The following is a 16,427-nucleotide window of genomic DNA, read 5'->3' as shown; positions in this document are numbered from 1 at the left end:
GGCTGAGAGAGGCCGCCCTCCAGGCTCTAGGTCAAGTTCAGGGCTGCTTCAATTCCAGGCTGACAGACAAATATGCTGTCCCTGTGGCAGGGATGGAAGCTCTAAAAGCTTGGAAATTTGTCACACCTCCTAATGCTTCCTAATGCTCAGAACCCACAAAGTCACTGCCACCTATTGGCTCAAAAATTTACATGATTGGATCCAAAGTCAATGAAGGTTATTATTCTCCACCAACTGGGAACCATGGCAGGGGAGTGGAGATAAGAAAAACTTTGCACAAATAATAACATCTACTACACCTTCTTTTGTTCATACCTTCTAGGCACTAAAACCCAAAGTGATGGCTGGAGCACCTGCAGCCTCTGTGGGTCATCTGGCCTTGGAAGCACCAAACATAGTAGAGTAGAAAGATGTGCTCCATCTGTCCATGGAGTCACCATACCTACCTGACCATACTAAATCTGACTTTATCTTGTGTGGAAAAAAAAAAAATAACGACCATCTTTTAAATTTTCTTTTGTGTTATATCTTCTATTATATGCAACCAAACCTAATACTAATGGACACAAGTGGGTGTCAATAAGAATGGGAGGTGTATGGACAACACTTTCCAGGAAGTTTTCTATACAGAGCAGAGATATGGGTTAGTAACAGAACAGGCAAAGGAGTAAAGGGAGTTTTTTCATTTTAAATTGGAAAGTAATATAGCATGCTATGTGATGATGACAAAATCTAATAAGGAAAAAAGTTACTGATGCAAAAGAAGGAAAATTATTAAGGCACTATTCTTGAAAAAGGAAGAGGAGAAGGGATCCAGTGCTGACCTTGACACTGACAGTGGTGCATCTGTTTTGACTTAATCACAGAGCAATTCATACACATTAGATGACCTAAACTAAATTCGATGAATTTTCCCTGAGACTTTTCCAGACAATTCCATATATTAAAAATGTTTTTTATTCTTATTTTTAATGTTGTATAAATAAGAACTGAACCTGTCACAGACCTAACCCTATCCCTCCCCACATTGTTTCTCATTTTGAATTGGGAAGAGAAGTAGAGAGGGAGTTTGTACTGCTTGAGATTATCTGAAGGATTGAAAAATTGCCCAAACACCTAAATTAAAAGAAATAACTCATTAAATAGCATAAATCGTCTTGCCAAAAAAAAAAATGTAAGACAGAAAGCTGATAAAGCAAGTACAGAAAAATCCTTTTTTTTTTTCCTAAGTCCCCCGTTAAAATGGAATTTTTAAACCCACAGATGTTTAGAGGAGGTAAAAATATACTTCTTTGTTTGATGGAACTGCTACAATTCCAAATATATAAATCCACCCATGGCATTAATTAAAGTTGAATTTTTTCTCTCATTCTAATGTAAATAGCATGGTGTTTTTACCTGAGTAAGGCATTGCTTTTCTGCCCTATTCTGCCAGATAATGTGCAGCACTCTTTTAAATATGTATTTTTTTTTCCAGAGGAGGATAGAATGGGGAGAAAGATCTAGAGTTCTATTTGGGATCTATTGACTTTGAGATGCCCACTAGACATCCCAATGGAGATGCTAAGTAACAAGGCATATATACAAGTCTGGTGTTCAGGTCTGAGCTAGAGATATAATTTGGGGGGGTCATCAGCATTTGGTATATTTAGAGGCATGGTACTGAATAAGATCATCTAGGAATTTTATGTTTATAGAAGAAGAAGAAAAACAGATCTTTAAACTGTTTTAACCTCCAGGGACAACATTTAAAGATTGGGGAAATGAGAAATCATCAGCAAAGGAGACGGAGAACGAGCAGCTGGTGAAGTGGGAGGAAAACAGGAAAAGTAGAATCCTGAAGACCAAAAGAAGAATCGTTTTAAGAGGAGATCTATCTATGTTGACTGGCAGGGTGGAAATGGAGAAGTGACATTGGATTGTGCAAATGACATGGAAGGTCGTTGGTGATCATGATAAAAGTATTTAGAGGGAAAGATAGGAGTGACCACCTGCTTGGAGTGGGTTCAAGAGGGAATGGAAGAGAAATTAAACAACAGGGACACCTCTTTCTGGAGCTTTGAAGCTACAAATAGGAAGAAAAAGAAATTGGGTGATGAGGTCAAAAAAGTTTGCTTGCTTGTTTGTAAGTTGAAAGAAATAACAGCATGGTGCTCCACTTATGGGAATGACCTAAAGAAAGGGGAAAGCTGATGATGCAGGAGAGAGATGGGGAAACTTACTGGAGGGATGTAAGCGAGAGAGGATGGGATCTGTGCACGGGGAGAAAGCTTGGCAGTATCTGGGAACATAGTTCACCCAGAGGGACGCAAAACAGGCTAGATAGAGCCCAATGCAAGGACGCTGTCAGCCATGATAGCAGAGGTAGTCACTTTTCTTAGTATCATAGCTAAGTGGGGATGGGAAGAAAATGTGAGAGCTTTCAGAATAGAAAAGTAAGAAATATCCATCTAAGATAGCAGAAAAGACATAAATGCGGAAAATAGGTTGGGATCACCTGACCACTTGAGGTTACTGACCATCAGTGTAGAGAGAGCAGTCAGCAGCCTTGTATGTTTTACTGTAGCCACTTTCCATCACAGATCCAGGCCCGGGAGGAGTTTCCTCCGTGGCTGCATCAAACAGCATGACAAACTGAAAGGGGCTAAGAGAGTTGAGGGTGTGTGCAAGAAAAGGGAGAGAAGACATGAAGGAGCTGATGGAGTAAGGACAGATGGTAACATCCGTCTCCACGTGGAGACTAAAGTTATGGAAGTTTGGATGAGCAGGAAGTTGTTGAGGGGAGAGTTACAGAGTACTTAAAATTGACAGTTTGGAGGAGATACAGTTTCAGGACAGGATCAAGGTTTACCATGCAGGAGAGAGCTAAAGTAGGGAAAGGGACAAGATTACTAAAGGTGAGATTAAGAAACCACAAGCTGGGGAATTGGAAGGATCGTCCATGTGTACATGTAAATCCCTAAGAATTACAATAGCAAACCATTGGTGAGAATGACAGTGAACGAGCAGCCAGCACGGTCATTGAAGGGGACTGGCCAGCCGCAGAGGGCTGCGGTGAGAATGGGTACTGATGCGCTAATCTCACAGTCTAAGGACATGAAACGCAAAGTTCGGGTTTTCATGGAAGAAGCAGGGAGAGAGGAAGGGTTCAATGAGAAGCCCGCCTCTAAGGGTGTGATGATGGGGACAGGAAAGAACCCCCCTTGGGAGGGCTGCAGGGGAAGCCGGGTCCTGAGGTGGAGGCGACGCTACAGTTTTAACAGAAATAGTTTGGTCACTGTTAGGAATGGATTGAAGAGGGACACGGGGTGGAAGTAGAATGATAAACTGGGAGGTTATTGCAAAAATGTAGGCAAAAGATGATGGATGTTTATCCCAGGAAGATAGTGTTAAAGATGGTAAGAAATTGGGAGGGCTGGGTGGCTCAGTCAACTCTTGATTTCAGTTCAGATCAAGATCTCAAGGTCGTGGGATCTAGCTCCGCAATGGGCTCTGCACTCAGCACGGAGTCTGTCCCTCTCCCTCGGCTCCTTCCCCTGCTCTGTCTCTCTCTAAAGTAAATAAATAAAATCTTTTAAAAAATGGTAAGAAATTGTCTGATTGTGAAGACTTTAAAATAGAGCAAATTTCACTGGACCATTAGTTTCAAGATGCCCCACTGTGCTTTGTACCAATAAGACAGGAAACAATGCTACCAATTAAACAGTAACAATGTTTTTACCATTTGAATCGTAAGATGGAGTCAAATTTCACAGATGTTAAAGTATTACAATGTGCATCTGAGAGTTGATGTAATACACTATGTTGGTTGAATATACTACTCTACTGAGAGAGGTACTCTTTTCCCCCAAAATTGAGAATTAAGCAAACAGAGCGGTCAGCGTCTCAGAGGGCTTGCTAGAGAAATCCTCCAACAGCTGCTGCAGGAAAAGCAAGACCGAGGTCTGTTAGCTGACCTTCTCTTGACACATTTCGCCACCTATTTACTAATCGGCGCCTGTCGAATAACTCCATGGTGTTTGGTATGCCTAATTAATAGCCGCAGATCAATTTACTTATCATTTGCGTCTCCGTTTACTCCTTGTTATTTCCAGCTAATGGTTCATGTCTGATCATCTTGGGAAAGTGGCTCAGAATGGTCCATGCTGCACATTTATTCTTGTCACTGTAACCATGTGACATCATGGCCATGGGAAGTAAAAATGCAAAACAGCAGTCTGGGCTGAGTGAGAAGTCTCATGTGTGTAAGCCCCTTTTCTCCCACATTACATCAAACTTGCAGATCGTCCTCAGTGGTACATAATCCTGAACGCGCATTAGAAACACTTCAGGGTGTTTTTTAAAAATGCTTACTCCTGGACCCCATCCCAAACTAACTAGAACAGAATCACTGGAGGTGAGCTCCAGGCTTCTGTGTTTTTGAAAACTCTCCAGATGATTCAAATATCCAACCACCATTGCCGCTCATGGGTACTTTGTAGTTTCCTCATTAATAAGTAATACACTTTGATGAGCTCAGATGAATTTGTGTAAGAAATGCTGCTTTAACAGTATAAACCCTGCAATGGAATATAGCAGGATCAGAAATAAATATGGAATGATGTGGAATGACTCACAAGGTGTCACTAATGAGAAATAAAACTGTGCAGAGTATTACCTTAATCAAAAGAAGTTTTATCTATGTATTTTTGTGTGTATACATGTCTAATTAATACCCACAGATCAATTTACCTATCATTTTCTTCTCCGTATAGTTCTTGTTACTTCCAATTAATGGCTCATGTCTGATCCCTACGGGAAGATGATTCTGAATCTTTGTTGATGCAAATTTAACCCTGTCACTGATGAGTATGGCATGTGCACATTTGTCCATATATTCACACGTACATAGGCTACCTATTCAAACATACGATATGCATATACTTATAATGATAAAATATAGAGATAATATTTACAACTTACATGCTCAAGATTAGAGGAGATTTTAATTTATTTATTTTCAAAATTTTATTTATTTATTTGAGAGAGAAAGAGAGACAGTGGGAGCACAAGGAGGTGGGAGCAGAGGGAGAGGGAGAGAGAGATTCTCAAGCAGACTCCCCACTGAGCTCGGAGCCCGATTCAGGGCTTGATCTCATGACCTGAGATCCTGACCTGAGCTGAAAGCAAGAGTCAGTTGCTTAACCCACTGAGCCACCCAGGCAACCCAACAGGAAATTTTAATTTCCTTTTTTCTTTTGACTTCATTTTCTACAATGAAATGTTTTTACTTTATAATAGAAATTCACTCAGAAACAAAAGCAACATCTATTCACTGAGGAAAATTTCGAGAATTTGGGAAAGCATAAGTAAGAACATTAAAATGGTTCAGATTCCACCAACCAGAAATAACCACCTTGGACATTTTGGTTCATTCTTTCCAAATTTTTTTCTTTATATGACAGTATATGTGTGTATGCACGTATATACAGAATTATACCTACATTGAAAATTTTTCCAAGGCCCTGTCTTCTCTTAATATAAGTTTTATTTACCATGGCATTAAAAATTCTTACAAAACATACATTTTTAATGAATTACATAGTATTATGTAGTGTGCATGTATCATAATTTATTTGACCAAACTGTTATATGTTAGCTCTTAGGTTGTTCCCAATATGTTGCCTAAATATAACACCGTTGAGAAAATGTTTGAGCCTAGTTTTGGTGTGTGTTTGTATGAATTGCTAGAATTGACCTTTCTGGGTCAAACATGTGCATGGTTTTAAGGAGTTTATTGCCTCCCTTTTTGATATGTTTTAGACTTTTCATATCAACTTTCATAGCAAATCAACAGTTTCATTGCATTCCTAATATTGGATGTTATATTTCTACATACTTATGTAACTTGTATTTATTTTAAATAAGTAAAATAAATACTGAGAAATTCTGGATAACAAAGCACAAGGCAAAAACCAAAGGTCACCTATAAGCTATTCAGTTTTTTTTTTTTCCAGTGGTAATCCAAGTGTCAGCCTTCTGGGTCTTTCTCTATGTTGAAAGAAAAGTATTATACTGATATTAAATTTCCTGAAGGTGATATTTGTATTATGGTGATCGAGGCAAATGCCCTTAGTCTTAGGAGATACGTACTGAAAAATTTAGCAGTGAAGTGTCATTACTGTCTCTCAACTAGCTCTCTAATCATTTACAAATAAATTTTCACACACACACGCACATACACACACACACACACACACATTTATAGAAAGAGAGGGAAATCAAGCAAAAGAGACAAAATGTTGACAACTGATAAATCCAAATGAAAGTTATTCAGATGTTCATTGTAAAATTCTTGCAACTTTGAGAGGTTGACATTTTTCCATGAAAAATTAGGGATAACATCAGGCAGCCCTCCATCTCTCTACCCTCCTTCTATCCCTCTTACTTAGAAATAATTATCTAGAGTTCCCTTCCCTTCTCTCCATGAGCAATGCTGGGACCCCAAAGGCCAAGAAGCTCCCATTTCGTTTCTATTAGTATATTGCTGGGGTTGGTGGTAGGGCTTATGTTAAGACTGAACCCTTTCAATGGACCGTGTGGTGAGGTGGCTGAACCCATCAGCTGGTAGATCTCTGAACTTAGAATATTGGTAAATAGTCCCTGGGTTTAGGCGTGAACTACAAATCCTGGACAATGGAGCGCTCTAACGGACATGTGTACTTTGCACAACAAAAAGCTTTAAATGCCTTCAGGTAGAGTTCCTTGGGGGAGAATGAGGGAGCAGAGTCTCCTCAGTTTCCCATAGAGATGGCAAGAATTAATGCAGTCAGCAGTATCTAGACCTTCTTCTGACTGGGAGAGGTTACTCTTCTCTGCATTGGAAAGTCAAATGGGCAATGAAAACTGCAGAATGCACGCAGTGAGCTAGGCCTTAAGCCAGGAGCAAAATGACCCAATAGAGTTTGGGAGGTTGGAGAGCTACATGCGTGAGTGAACAATACTGTATGTTTCTGTCCTGAGGGTCCTCTGCAGGACTCTGTCGAGAACTTGAGCAAGAAGGTCTGCAAAGCAGATGGCAGTGAAATCTGTGAGATATAGTCCTGCTGTTTCACCATATAACTACAGCTAATATCTGGGATAATTTGGCAATATGAAGTGAATTCATAAGAGATTAAAATACGAGAAACTAATTTAGGTAACCATGATGCACTCATTTCCAAGGCCAGTATATTTCAATGCAAGACCGACATTGTATCTGGTCATCAACACCCATGCAAAGTTAAAAGATTCACCAGTAAGTTCAGTGAATGGACTTGGAGGAGAAAAGTAAGACTTTATTGGTGCCATGCACTGTTGATGGAAACATTTTTGCTAACTGAACTTTTCCTTCATGATTTCTCACCCATAGATGACATTGTGAGGAATACAAGGCCATGAATTTGCTATAGATTATCTGCTATTAATATGCAATTCCTCATTACAGCTGAGGCTGAGTCTGTGGGAAAATCCCAAGCAAGATAAAATTGGGATTCCAGAAACAAAGAGCAATGAATAATAATGGAAAGGTATCCAAAGGGAGAGAGAAGTAGAAACAAACAGCAATGGGATAAAATGGATTACTCAAGAAAATTCTAGGGAATGATCATGAAATCATTATGAATTTACAGACTGTGGCGATACATAAATTCTTAAAGAGAAGGCATGAGGATTTTTCTTCCTCAATATGGGAATTTTCACTTCTCAATTATTTCAGTGGGAAACTTCTTGTAATTGAGTTTTAAATTCACAGATGGTAGATTCTAGAAAAATGTTGGTCAACAAATTGACCAACACTGACACAACTGAAAATCTCTAGTCTTTCTTTCTCTCTACTCCCATTTTCTCTGTGCTCCTTCTGTCTCTCATGACACTAGACCTTGGCCAATGTTGCCCTACAGCACTCAGGTTTTGTTTGAGGATTTTTGTCACTTATTTATTTTTTTATGATTTTATGGTTACTGATACATTTTAAGCACGAAATGCTACAGTGACTGTTGGCACTGTATTTGTTTATTCCTATGCCTCTTCAGAAGTGTAGAAGGAGGAGACTATGAAGATTTAGGATTTAAATAATCCAGCCTTGGAGATGCTAAGGGAACATAGAGTGAAAGACGTCCCAGAATAAATTCCTGAAGAGACCTATCCACCTACCAAACCCCCATTGAAATCTGGCTGAGACTGAGGAGGGAAAGAAGTCAAGAGTGAAATATTTTGGTACACATCAGGGAACTCTGTTGGTTCCCCTAAGGAACCCCATGGGAAAGAGTTTGTACTATTTAATTTTATATTGTACGATCATATGTTGAGCATTTTACGGCTCTAGCAAGGTGATCACTGTGTTATACTGTCCCTGGGACATTATATAAGTCAGCTGGCTGAATTGTTTTGGATGACATAGCAGAGAGTTCTTTAAAATTGGGAAATAGAATAAGGCATAGTTTCTTGGCTTGGTATACAAAGTGGCATTGAAATAAAATTGATTTAAGCATATTTGGCCATAGTTCAGAAGCCCTTGATAGCAACCTCCAAGTAAAGGCCTTGAAAGCCTGTATCCCCCACAGCATTGGTCTCAAATGCATATAGAAAAAGCAGCAAGGTTTGCAAAGTACTGTAATGAAAGTCCACACTGGAAACTTCTGACACTCTTCCAGTCCTTTTCTTTAAGAGGAATTACATCACCACTGTTTTACATCAGCTTTCATTGTTGAATCTACTTGGTCAACAAGGGTTGAATGTCTACAGAATGTAGTTACACAATCTAACATCCACCAAAAATTCTGACTCTTTCTCCACCTACATTGCTTAATCTGTTCCACGCAGAGGGGAGCTGGTAATATGGGCCAAGGAAGAACATATCCCCTTTACTTTTGCTCTTGAAAATTCATGGAGGGTTTTGGGTCTTATCATGTTAGAAAGGAGGAACCTCATTAGAATAGAGCCATGGCAGGATAGAGGGAGAGGCAAAGGGGTCAGGCTCATCAGGGTAGGAAGCTGCAGAGGAATACAGCACCCCTTAATGCAGAGCATATCACATGTGACTGTGTGTGTGTGTATATTCTCCTTTGAAATCCTGTGGTATGATATAATGTCTTTAATTAGGCAACGTATTTTCTTTGCAGTGGAAAATGATGGTTGCAAAAGAGAGGGATTAATCTTTCTATATCCACTAGGGTTTGCCTGGCAGAACCTCTCTAAGTGATAACAAATAAGGGATTTAGTATAGGAATCCTACTTTATACAACTATGGGTGAGGCTGAGGGTGTAGGGGTCCAGGCTCTTGATGGCTGTAGATCATGGAGAAGTCAATAACCAAGGACTGTGAAGAGAAGTTTGTGGAGAAGTCTATGGAAGGCTGTTGCCCCTGGATCTGGTGGTGAGCACAATGTCACTATAGGTCAGCAGGGCCAGCAGTTAGGAAGAAAAAATAAAAGTGAAACAGCAAATAGAAAAGACAATGAAATGCGTAAAGACCATCTGGAACCTGTGAGGACAGACTGGAACTTGCATCTGTCTTTCTCTGCCCCCATCCTCAGTGGTGTGAGGAACCTGCAGGAGGGAACAGTCTTGGCCACACAGCTGTGCAGAAGTCTTGTCCAGAACTCAGAGAAGCTGAAAGAGAAGCTCTGGTTAAACCTGGAGGAGCGGCCCAAGGCTAACAGTGGGAGCCAGCCAGCAAATGACTTCTGCAAACTGCAGTGGTACCAGGTGCCCTACCTACTGAGCATAAGGATTACCCTCCTTCCCACTTGGAAATCTCATGCAAATTGCTATTGTGGCCAATCCACCCTAACCTGGAACCATAGAGAGAAGGAGACTCTGGGAAATGTAGTTCCACCTTCACTAACTGATCCCACTCAAACCTTCACAATTTCCCAGTAACACTGGACAATTATACCCCTTCATTCCTAATTTTCACCCCATCATTGTATGCTTTGTTCAAAACATAAATTGGCTTTATTAACTAACTGTTAGCTGTACTGAATACACTCTAATTCTTTTTAAAATTTATTTAATGAAGTACTTTCCATCAGTATGTCTGTCTTTGCTGTCCTGTTTGACAGTGAGATTATGAAGTAACCCAGTCTTCATGGCTTTTCCCTGTCAAGTGTGGACATCCCTGTAGTGCACATTGCTCTTTCCTTGGGTTTTGGCTGAGAATATTCATATCTCAGTTCAACTCTTCTTCTAAACTCTGGCTTTGGGCACATTTCTGGGCATGATTTTTGCTATTTTCCCATTATCGTTTTATAATGTTTTAATTTTCAAAAAATTGGATATAGTTTCATACCATCCATATACAGCAAACTCATCAACTTATCTCTTTGGAAGAGCTGAACTTGCATGCTAACTACATTGTGGTAGATATCCAATCTGTCTAATTAAGAAATTATTAAGAATGAATAATAGACTATTGAATATAGAAAAATGTTCCCTTAAGAAAAAAGCTGTTTGGACAGTATGACTTGACTGGGGGAAGGGTTAGAATTGGGACATCTTAGTATTATTACATTTTCCCTCGTGGTTTTTCAGACTTAAAATTACCAAGATTTTCTGGTCTACTTGTTTTATTGCAGAAGAGTATATTTCAATACGTAAAAAGTAACTTAGAAACAAGTGAATTGTTCACATTCACCAGATCAACCTATTTTGAACATTCTTTTGTCCATTACTATAGTGCATAAGAAATTGTCAGATATTCCAAACTACATTTCTAAAATTACACAGAGTGCTTGTACTACATTTGATTTCTTCCAGTATTTTTCAGTGTGACTCAAAATCACAGGCTCTGGTTAACAGTTTTCTAGTTAATAGTCATTGAAGCTTTCTTTGGAAATGGTTTCTTAGAACCCACAGATGTTTTCTTCCCGGACTTCAACCTCCAGGATTAAATTTCAGAAACTAACCTTTCTTTGTAGAATCAGTAATGTGGTATCTGGCAAAACACTCAAGATAACAAGCAGATCAATTATTTCCTAAACAGTAAACAGGAAGTAATATTTTGAGAAAAAGAGAGCTCAGTGCAATTGAATTGCAAACCACATACTAGGCCTTTCTTCCATCTTCTTCAACTAGTCACAATCTCACATGTTGTTCAAAGTTAATAAATATTCATCGATGATTGATGACACTGAGCACACTCTACTCAGAGTCTAATACCCTCAGATATTTACCAAGAGGCCAACATCAGTGAAATTTTCATCTCATTGCTCAACTGGGTTCCCTGCCTCTGGGCTCTCCCTGCTGCAATCTGCCCTGTGTTCTAACACTAAATTAATCTTTCTGAAGCCCCACTTTTATCATTTCATTCCCTCATTAAAAAATATGCAATGTATGCTCTTTGCCAACTGGACTACATCCAAACTCCCCAACATCATTGATAAAATCTCTCATCTTCTGGTCCTATCTCCTGCCAGCCACCTTCCTGTCAACCTCTCCTACTCACCTGACTCCACACACTAACCAGTCAAGCCTTCAAATGTGCCAAGTGGGTAATGCATACTCTGTCCCTTTTCCAACTACTCATTGCTTTATACAGTCCCCCACCCAACTCCACCCACAGTCCCTTTGCCTAGATAATTTCTTCTACCTACAAATTTCAGTTGTAATATTCCTTATTCCTTGGGAAAGCATCCCTGAACCTACTAGATTGTTTGGGGTTTCTCTGCTTTGTGCTTCCTAGCACCTTGCACCTCGCTATCTAAAGTTGGCTGAACGATGACCCCTCAAAGATATCAGACCCTAATCTCTAGAACCTGTAAATCTTACCTTATAGCAAAGAGGGTCTTTGCAGATGTGATGAAATTAAGGATCTTGAGATGGGGAGATTGTCCTGGACTATCTAGGTGGGTCCTTATGAGAGGAAAGCAGAAGGGAATTTCAGACAGAAGCAGAAAGGGGATGTGAAAACAGAACCCAGAAAAGGGAAAAACAAATTCTGCACTAGAGTTTCCAGAGGGAATACAGCCTACCACACCGTGATTTCAGCCCAGTGACACTGATTTCAAACTTTTGGCCTCCAGGACTGTAAGAGAACAAATTTCTGTTGTTTTAAGCCACCACATTTGTGGTAATTTGTCCCAGCAGCTCAGGATGCTAATATACTCTCATAGCTCTCTGAGTCAGAGGCCCGTCAGATAGAGCACGGCACAGTCAAGCTGGCTAATGAGAAGAGCTAAATACAGGGAGGGTATAGTAGCCCAGGACTAATGATAATAATTTGCCTCCACCACTTCTGAGAGGACAAGAGAAGGAAACAGCTCCCAGGCCTCAAAAAATAGCTGAATAAAGAGAGCTCTCCAAGAGCTCTCCAAGAGGAACCATGGCCTTCAGTAGGGGGACATGGCCAACTCAAAGTGACCCAGCAGGGAGACAGTCAGGAGAATAAATATCCCAACCTCACCCTCATTCTCTCTTTGGGTGAACCCAGAAGCCTGGTGCAAGGGCATCTTTTCCTTCATTCCACAGATGTCAGAGCCTAAAACAAAGTGGAACAAGGTGGTGAGAGTGGAACAGTAAGGAGATGGGTGATATCCAGCACAACATCCAGCTCTGGTTAACTCCCCAGTTCCCTCGCTCTGCTTTACACACCCTGAACACAACTGCCCCATCTGTCCTGGCGTGGCATCAAGCATATACTGAGAACTTTATAAAATATTGATTGAATAAAATTAATTAATAAAACAACTCATAGGGAAAAAAAAGTAGAGACCTTTCACAATTGACCATTTCAAGTCTCATTTTCTATTATTTGCCTTCACGAACTCTTCACTGGAGGCCAGTATGGACCACAGACTAGTCCCCAAGCATGCTTTTCCTTTACCCTCTCCACACTTCCGCTTGTGCCATTTCCGCTTCCTTTTTTAAAAAAAAGATTTTATTTATTTATATGAGAGAGTGAGCGAATGCGCACAAGTCAGGGGAAGGGCAGAGGGAGAAGCAGACTCCCCCCTGAGCAGGGAGGGCTACACAGGGGCTCGATCCCACACCCCTGGGATCACAGCCTGAGCCAAAGGCCAGATGCTGATTTGACTGAGCCACCCAGGTTCCCCACCACTTCCTCTTCCTAAGCCACCATTCCCACATCGACTGAATTTCTGTCATTCTTTGAAGACCATTTAACAGCCTGCTTCCTCCATGATGTCTGTCTGGATCACCTCATCAAAAATGATCCCTCCCTTCTTGGCATTCTTTCAGTTCTTGTTTGTAGTTCTCTGTAGCAGTAACATTTTATTGTTGTGTTCTGCTGAAATGTATACATATGTCATAACTCAACTTGAAAACCATAATTTCCTCGAGAGCTGCCTCTCAGTCTCATAAAACAATATACCCTAAGCAGGACTTAGCCAATGACTTGTAAAAACAAGTGCACAAAAAACATCATTAAATAAATTAAGTAACCATAAAGTTTTTGTGAATTAGCATATTTCTTGGTCACTTAATCCTAGTCTTTCTGTGTTTTTACTATTGAAAGCTGAAAGAATCTTCTGTGAGTGTCATTCTTATCTCTTTCTATAACAGTAGTTTCTTCATTTAAGTCACATGAGAAGAGTTTGGGATGAAGTTTAGGTTTTCACTCTTGACATAGGTAGTTAGTAATTAATAATACAAATGCACATTTTACCATGAAGCATCATTATGAAGAATTTGCCCCAAGAATGGCTGAGGGTAGAGACAGGGGTAGCAGCAGATCTTCAGGAATTTCTCTGGCATTTCTGAAATTTGTCTTGAGGTGTGAGTTTACCAGTTTTTGGCATTCCTCAGAACACAGAGGAAGTTAAAACTGTGTTTTAATATAATTGCTTATAAGAGGGGAAAAGAAGGAAGAACAGAGCCATCAGAATTCGAAAGAGTGACATGTATACTAACCAAGTGTGATGACATTTTAATAAAAGTCATGTTAGATGAACAAATAACATATGTGAGAAGCCTAAAATGACATATTCTGCTGCAAAGTTATATACCTCGAAGCATCGGAATAAACATTTAAAACAATCCTTATCCACAATTACCAGGAATATTTAGTAACACTTATGAGAGTTTATGAAATTTACTGTCCCATTTCACTATAGTATCACCTAAAAAGAGAATACAGAGCTGAGTGTATCTCCCCAGGGACTATTATAAAGGATGGTATGAACACCTAACATATTGATTTTATTGCTGTCAGAAATAAACACATACTTTCATACGTAAAAGCTATGTAGTTCAGTAACTATATTTTGCAAATGGCTGCAGCACCATAACAACATTCCAGAAAAACTCCTATGTGAATGCCTTTTGAAATGTTTAAGCTTTTTAATATTTGAATTGCTTATAAATGTTTATCTCTGTTATGTTTTTCTTCCAAAACCTACCAAGCTTACATCGTTGTAATGCATAAGTCAATATTTGCATATGGATGCGGGTAAACACAGCTTTGCAGTAGATTCATTTAGATGCAATGGGCAGAATAAATATATACTTTCTAAAGGAATAGATCCTCTTGGCTATTCACTTAGGGCTCAAAAGCAAATGAATGTTCAGTGTTTAATAGCTATTTAAACCAGTGGGGACTTAATAGCTGAATTCCCAAAGAAGAGTAAAAAGTATTTGAAAATGAAGAGCCCTGTGCATTACTCAGACTCGAAGCAGCTTCCTATTCCTCGACCATGGAAGTACCACACATTCTGTTTTGCAAGGCCTCATACAGGCACTATTACAGAACTGGGACCTTCACATCCAGTGGCCAGGATGTCCTAAGGTTACCTTGATAGGACAGAGTTGATATGGGGTAGTACTAAGTTAATTCAACAAGTTAACTGCACAGAAGAGCATAAGGAGACACCCCAAGGTGTCAAGGATAATTTTTCCCTCAGATTTATATCAATCATATAACCCCCTTCCCCTCTTCTTTGTTGCTTGTGGAACAAAGGCAACCTCCATATGTTGTAAACTCCCCCAGACTTCTAAAATGAAGGCTTCCATCATCCTTTTGAAGATTCAAAATTGCTCATCATTTAAATACCAAGACGTAAGCTCAGTCACTATGCCCAGGAACGATATAAGAGACCAATAGAGATGCACTCTAACAATTAACTCGACAAAGGGATGAGCCAAAGGCACACGTATGTCTGAGACTCAAGCTCTGGCATCTTAAGACAATGTCAAACTCCCAGCAGCAAAGAAGATAGGGAGAGATTTCCAAGGTTTCCTGCTTGCTCCCATAAGTTTCTCCATTTTGTGTTAATATTAAACGTTAGGACAGGTTGAAATGGCACTGGGAATAAATGCTGAATCAGAAGTAAATTCCACACTCAGGAGCACCCCCCCCACACACACACACACTAGTAGAAACAACACATGAAGATTCAGAGTCACAAATTTTTGTTCAATGGAGAGACGCAATTGCAGGTAAGTGACCAAGCAATGCATGAAGGAGAAGACAATGAAGTTGGGCCAAGGAATATGAGTATTTGGGTATTTGGGCTTGCCGTCTGCAAGCTGGAGAAGCAGAAAGGCTGGTGATATAATTTAGTCCAAATGCAAGTCCAAAAACCTGAGAACCAGCAATTCCAATGTGCAAAGGTCGGAGAGAATAGGCATCCCGCTCAAGAAGAGAAAAAGAGGATTTGACCTTCCTTTGCTTTTTATTCTATTCAGGCCCTCAAAGAACTGGATGATGCCCATCCACATTGATGAGGGTAGAGCTTTCTTTACTCGGTCTATTGATATGAACGCTAATCTTTTCTGGAGACAGCCTCACAGACAGACCCAGAAATGTTTTACCAGCTGTCTGGGAATCCCTTAGTCCAGTCAAGTTGACACATAAAATTAACCAACAAAAACATCAAGAGTGAATGTTAATGTCAACTATGGACTTTGGGTGCTAATGATGCATCAACGTAGGTTGAGCAATTGTAATAAGTATATCTTTCTGGTGTACAGTGGTTACAGCGGGGTGGCTATGCGTGTGAGCAGGTAGGGTATATAGAAATTCTTTGTACCTTCTGCTCAATTTGGCTGTGAACTTAAAAGTGCTTTAAAAGCAACCTATTTAAAAGGGAAAAAAATATAGACAGCTTACTTATAGTCAGTATTTTTTTCCTAAGCACCTAAACAGCAATAATCCACAGAAGATTTCAATAAACAAAGGAATGACGTAACTCTGCCACCACAGGTTAATGTGGGGTAATGCACAATAAGCATGGGAGAGGAGGGAGGGGAGGGAGGGGAAGGACTCAGAATCCCCTGTGATCGCTCCCGGGTGGTCTATGGAGAAGATAGCAAGGGCTTTGACAAGGCCATAGCCTCGGGGAATGGAAGGAAGGGAAGAGAAATCAGTGATGTCACCGTGATGGGACCCACATGGCTTGGCATTTAGTTAGATGCCATCCTTTGTTAGACGACATTTGTAGATGAGGATGAGA

The sequence above is a fragment of the Ailuropoda melanoleuca genome, chromosome 6 (assembly GCF_002007445.2).
Source record: "Ailuropoda melanoleuca isolate Jingjing chromosome 6, ASM200744v2, whole genome shotgun sequence".
Taxonomy (NCBI): domain Eukaryota; kingdom Metazoa; phylum Chordata; class Mammalia; order Carnivora; family Ursidae; genus Ailuropoda; species Ailuropoda melanoleuca.
This window is presented reverse-complemented; position numbering follows the sequence as displayed.